Source organism: Papaver somniferum, chromosome 6 (genome assembly GCF_003573695.1).
Source record: "Papaver somniferum cultivar HN1 chromosome 6, ASM357369v1, whole genome shotgun sequence".
Lineage (NCBI taxonomy): Eukaryota > Viridiplantae > Streptophyta > Magnoliopsida > Ranunculales > Papaveraceae > Papaver > Papaver somniferum.
This window is the reverse complement of record NC_039363.1, coordinates 161035839-161042862: the sequence shown is the minus strand read 5'-3', so window position 1 is coordinate 161042862 and position 7024 is coordinate 161035839.

Below are 7024 nucleotides of genomic sequence, written 5' to 3'. Positions count from 1 at the left end.
AAAAAAAAAAAAAAAAAAAAAACGATGTATATATTCAGAAAAAAAAAAGAGAACAAAATATCAGAAAAATACAAAAAAATCAAGTATTTATCAATTCCATCATCTCTTGTTCCAAAAAGAGAATAGTAAATGTAAATAAGAGTCATGTAAAGAGTCATCTTTTGTTGTTTCATTGTAATAAGCAAGGAGGGTGTATGCCATTGATGTACAACGCGAGTAATTGTGAAATACCTCCAACTCATTCACAATTCTCGTAAAGTCCGGACAGCTAGCTAGATTTTGACCTCAGTTCTTAGCCTGAGAAACTATCTCTTGGTGATTAGTAGTCATAACTTCAAATCTTTCTTTACACATGTGTAGATACACTTTACACTCTTATCACATGTCTTTTTTTGTTATCAGTGCTAGGATTGTGCCTTCGATAGCTAGATTGACATCTCCATTTTGCTGTGAGCTTAAACTGTTTTGCACATGTCACATTTGATGGAATCTGAGCTTATATTTTGTCCTTAGGTTTTGTAGGCACACCTCTGGTAAACCTTCACGAGACTTCAACTCGTCCACTAGGGACACTTAGTGGTTTAAAAGGCTTAGTGCATACGCTAAATGCATTCGAGAGACCAGCGACAGTGGTATAGTTAGGATTGCCTTAGTTTTGTTTTACTTGAGGACAAGTAAAATTCAGGTTTGGGGGTATTTGATGAGTGCCAAATATTGTATATATTTATCCCTTTTTGTTGGCATTTAACTCATCTTTTGTGCATTAATTCTACATTTTATCCCATATTCTGTATTTTCATTGTTTTCAAGAATAAATATTTTTATTAATTAATTTTGCATTTTTAGGTAATAAATAAAGTCTGGATGACTTGCGGAGCAAAAAGAGCAGAAAAGTAGTGAAAAGCCGGGAGAAATCACGCAAGGAAGCCGCGAAGAATGGTGCGCACAACCTCATTTTCTACACACAAAAACGCCTCCGTTCTCAGCCATCAGATCAGTTCTCAGAAGCATCCGATGGTCGCTCCTTCATAGAGCATCAAAATCTGAAGTCTCTGCCAAGCACCACAGCGCTGAAATTCCAAGCCTTCAGATTAGATGGTAGTTGAATCCAACGGTTTTTCCTTGCTGTTCATCAAAGTTTGATATCTCCGCCTTACACTACAGCACCTAACCTAATCTAGCACCGTTCGTTTCGTTGTATCACTTCATCCGACGGTCGATCCACGCTTACCTCCGTATCGCCGTTGGATCCACCTACCATCTTCCCATCCATAGCTCCTTGTCGCAGATCATCAAACCTCGCTGAACCCGCCTAACACCCAAGTATCGAACACCCTATACCCAGCCAAACGCACCTTTCTTCTTTCTTCTCCATCTCTTCTTCCTTCAGAACCCGTACCACCACCATGTCCGTCTCCATCACCACCATCTTCTCCCCAAATCACTCCACCATCTACGCCACCAAATCACTCTACTCTACCTATAACCAGAAACCCATCCATCCTATTAGCCTATTTCGCTAGTTTCACAAACCCTCTCAAATTTAGGGTTTTGAAATTAGGGAAATAGAGTTATAGGCATTACAGAGATGGAAGAAGAAGCAATAGAAGCATGGGAAGAGCAGGAGGAACAAGAAGAGAGCATGGGTCGTCGACGTGGGTGAAGAATTTTAGGTAAACCCTAACCCTAGTTTTCTCGGTTTTGGGAATTAGGGTTCGTCATTCCTTTTTTGTATAAATTGAGGGATGGGTATTACTGTTGAGGTGTTCTTGGGCTAGCCGAGATTCCCCCAAAATTGGGTTAGTTTAGGTTTAATTTCAGTTCTTAAATTTCAATTAGATTTCAATTTAGGGTTTCAATTTTAATTTCAAGTTCTGTTAAATTCTGTCACTTTTTATTGCAATTTGTGTTTTAATTTTAAGTTCCTGTTAATGTGCTTGTTTTAATTTCATGTTTTAATTTCCTGTTTTCATATCCTGTTTGTCTCCTGTTAAATGTGCTCCTGTTAAAATTGTTGCTCCTGTTTAATCATGTGTTCTGTTAATGTGTGTTGTTACTGTTAGATGTTGTTTACATGTGTCATGTTTAATGTTAATGCATGTTTAGTTCCATGTAATGTTAATATACCTGTTTTGTGATACATGTGAAGTGATAGAATGCTAGGCTAGAAACCTTTGAAGCACTGAATTGATTGAGTAATGGAAGAAATCAGTGCTCATAGCAAGCTGATTATCTTGCCATTCCATTTTTGTATGCTTAGGTTGCACTGATTTGATTGAGCATTGGGAGAAATTAGTGCTCATAGCAAGCTAATTCTCTTCCCATTCTTTATGAATGCCTTAGCTTTGATTTGTTACTTCTTCTCCACACCCCTGCCCTTGGCCTTAGGCCTTGGTTCATTTATCTTGTTCACACTGTTTTCTTCATTGTCATCTTTCTTTTGCTGTTTAGTTTTTAGTCTGTTTAATCTTTGCTGTTTTTGCCATTCTTTTGTTCTCTGGTTTGCTTCCAATTTGGCCTAGAGCCACTGTTTACACTCCTCTTTTGCTACTAAGCCAGAAGCCCTGCTGCTGTTGCTTTTGCCCTGTTGTTGCCTCCCTTCCATTGCTTGTGCAGCTGTTGTGCTGCTGTTGCTGCTGTTTTCTTGGCCTTGTGCTGCTGTGCACTGCTTGTGCAGCTGTTGCTGCAACCCATCTGCCCTGCAACCCTGCTGTTGCTGCTTTCCTCTGCATTGCTGCATTGCCTCCCTTCCACTGCTGCTGCTGCTGCAACTGATCCCAAAGCTCACTTCAACACTGAGCCCAAGTTCAATTCAGTGAAGCCCAAAGGCCTAGCTAAACCAAGCCCAGTTTCTAAGACCAAAAGCCCATTGTAAATTGTTGAAAGACCACAGGCCCAGCTCAAACCAAAGCCCAATTCAGTCAACTGTGGGCTTAATCAAAAGCCTAATTCAGAGACCAAAAGCCTGAACTCAATCAAAGGCCCAAAGCCTAGTACATTTCAAAGACCAACTGAGCCCAAGCTCAGTTCATTTCATTGTTAAAAACAAACCCATTAGACCCAATTTACTCAAAGGAGAATCAAAGCCCAACAATAGCAATTTAGAGCCCAAATAGCTAGAAACACACCAAACACACCCGATCTCTGTGGATCGACCCGTACTTGCACAAGCTACAACTGACGACCGTGCACTTGCGGTATTACTGTAGGCCCGCGTTTCATTGCGCTTAATTTTCATACATATCTCCGGGCCCACCAAGTTTTTGGCCGGGGATAATTTTTAGGACCTTTTAGAAGCCTACCATCATGTTCCACAACAGAACCCTTAGTATTGACCGACATCATCTTCATACATACCAAACCCTAATTCTCACGCCACCGTGCCAATGGCAAACCATGCCATCCACGTCTCCGCGCCAAGGCATGCCAATTATGCCAGCCGCACCACCGTGCCAATGGCAAACCATGCCAGCCACGTCTCCGCGCCAAGGCATGCCAACCATGCTAGCCACGTCTCCGTGCCAAGGCATGCCAACCATGCTAGCCGCACCACCGTGCCAATGGCAAACCATGCCAGCCACGTCTCTGCGCCAAGGCATGCCAACCATGCCAGCCACGTATCTGCGCCAAGGCATGCCAACCATGCCAGCCGCACCACATATGCCAATGGCATGCCGTGCCAGCCACATCTCCGCGCCAAGGCATGCCAACCATGCCATCCGCACTACATGTGCCAATGGCATGCCGTGCAACCTTTCCACGCCAAGGCATGCCAACCGTGCCGCATGTGCCAATGGCATGCCGTGCCAGCCGCATCTCCGTGCCGAGGCATGCCATGCCAGCTGTCCCAACATGCCATGCACGACGCTAGCTGCCAAAACGAAGGGTTGCAATAATCAACGACTGCCCTTCCTTCTGAGATGCAAATATCAGCCACACAAGTTCGCCACCTAACACATGGAAACTTGTGGCCCAAAGCCAAACCTCACGGTTCATGCAAACCCTAATTTTGGCCGCGTCTAACACATGCCAAAGCCATGTCGGCCCTACCACATGCCGCTGGCTGCCAAAACGGAGGGTTGGAACAATCAACGATTACCCTTCCATCTGAGATGTAGATCTCAACCGTCCAAGTTTGCCACCTAACGCATGGCAACTTCCGGTCCACGACCAAACATCACGGTTTGTACTAAACCCTAATTTTGTTCGCGCCTAACACATGCCAAAGCCATGCACGACGCTGGCTGCCAAAACGAAGGGTTGCAATAATCAACGGCTACCCTTCCACCTGAGATAAAGATCTCAACCGTCCAAGATCGTCGCGCCAAGACATGCCAACCATGCCAGCCGCACCATATGTGCAAATGGCATGCCGTGCAACCTTTCCGCGCCAAGGCATGCCAACCGTGCCACATGCGCCAATGGCATGTCGTGCCAGTCGTATCTCCACGCTAAGGCATGTCGTGCAAACTTTCCGCGCCAAGGCATGCCAACCATGCCGCATGTGCCAATGGCATGCCGCGCCACATCTCCACGCCCAAAGCATACCAACCATGCCAGTGCTCCACACGTGCCAATAGCATATCGTGCCAGCCACCTCTCCGAGCCAAGGCATGCCAACCATGCCAGCCGCACCGCTGTGCCAAAACCATGCCAGCCTTTCCTCCACGCCGTTGGCTGCCAAAACGAAGGGTTGCGACAATCAACGACCACCCTTCCATTTAAGATGCAGATCTTAACCGTCCAAAGTCACCAGCTAACGCGTGGCAACCTTTGGCCCAACGCCAAGCCCTAATTTTGGTCGCGCCCAAACTATGACAAAACCCGAGTTCTTGGCCGCGCCTAAAATATGCCAAAATCCAATCTTGGCCACGCCTAACCATGTCAAAGCCATGTCGACCATACTTTCATGACGTTGGCTACCAAACGAAGGGTTGCAATACTCAACGGCTACCCTTTTTCTCAAGATGAAAATCTCGACCGTCGAGAGTCACCACCGATCCGGCAAGTCTCCCAAGATCAACTTGCCAAACAACAACAACATGCTACATGTTTTCCACGAAAACACTCGAGACATCAACACATGTCACAAACTGGGGGATGCTCATTAGGGTATTGGTTTGGAGGTTTACAACGTGCGGCGTACACTACGCCCGTTACAAGACAGTGTCATAAGAATGAGGCGGTTAGTAAATACAGGGAGTAATGGTGAAACGCTTTCCTTCATTATGGAACATCAATTCCAGGCGTTACCGGTTACCACCACCTCCCATTTACTCATCTGTTTCCATTTCTTACCAGACCAGAGTACGTTTCACTTGGACTTGTATAAATAGGTCTTACCTATTACCACCAAACGACAAGTTTTGGTGAGGAACATACAACAATCAGAAAACATTTGTTAGCTTTCCACTTTCTGATACAAGTCGTCGAACAACTACTCTTCCAGAATCAACTATTCTGGTCTCAATACTCTATTCGCTTCCCTCCCCAAAACCAACCCTTCTCCTTCACTTTGTGACCGAAGCAAGTCTGGAACGACCATTTCTTGGTTTAGGCCGGATTTGTACAGAGTGATCTCTCAAATCTAAAGTACTCCCTTGCAGTACATTGTTTAGGGTTTAGACTCGTTTCTCACCCACAACACACAAAATTACAGAAACCAGTAGAAACTGTTTTCACCCTTAAACAATTGGCTACCATAGTGGGAAATTAATCTCTCGGTTACAATATCGATTTCCAAATCCCAATCTCATACTTCAACCCAGACATCAAGGTGGTAGAAGCAAACGATCCGCTCAGGGATCGACAACTCAGTTACCAGTCATGACACGACAAGAGGTGACTGGGGACTTCCAAGATGGTAGAGGCAAACGGTCCGCCCAGGGATCGACGACTCGGTTATCAGGTGACTCAGGGAGGACTGGGGACTTTCCACAATCACGGCGCTGCTTCCCACAAAACTCGGACTTACACCCGAAAGATTCATTTTTCGTCAAGAGATCCGAAAAAACCGAGTAAGTCTTGCCTAGACAAAATACACGGTTTACTACTTCAAGTTTTCACGGGAATGATAAAACCGATAGCCATGTTATGTTTCATCTCATGCTCTCTACCGACACACAACGCTCACGGTTCCATGGTTTTCCTGGGATGTTTGCGTCGCTTGCAATCGTAACCAAGACAACATTATTCTAAAACAATTCATTCCAAAAGAATAATCCAAAACCTTCGTAGATAACAGTTACCTATCAATTCAAATAAAACCATAAACCAGGCGCTTTGTTTTCCTTTCAGAAAAAAAGAGGAGAGCCAACCCCTTTTATAGGCATAACACTTTTGAAATTTGAATAAGGAAAGGATTTCCTGTTTGAGCTACGTATGGAAAGAGACAACTGGGCCCGCAAGAACAAGCCTCACGGTGCCCAACAATCCGCGCCACGCCAAGCCAGCGCCCATTCCAAGCCGATTCAGTGCTAGCAGCCTGCATCCTTCCAGCGCTAACAACATGCATCCTTCCAGCACTAACAACTTGCATCTTTCCAGCGCCAGCAACTTGCATCCTTCCAGCGCCAACAACTTGCATCCTTTCCAGCGCTAAAAACTTGTACCCTTCCAGCGCCATCTTCTCCGCTTCACAACCAGCCAAAGCAGCGCCATCCTCACCCTTCGAAACGAGGCCATGGCTCCAACACTCCGTGATCAAAAACGCGCCATCTATGCACGATACACCTACGATCACCAGAACCAGAGCCGCTTTAGGCACCCCAACGTTTCTTCAAGTATGACAGCTCTAACCGTCACCAGAGACGCTGCTACTCCACCATCATGGCAAGATACTGGAAGAGCCGGAAGAAGCCGACCTCCTTTTACCACTGTTGATTTGATGGAAAGACAAAAGGTTCTCGTAAGGCTCAGACAGACGTGTTTATAACTCGGAAAGAGATACCTATTTCCTCAAGACACTGACGGAGCGGCCACCATAAGAGTCACGTCAACCCAAGAGGGAGCTGACAAGGAATAA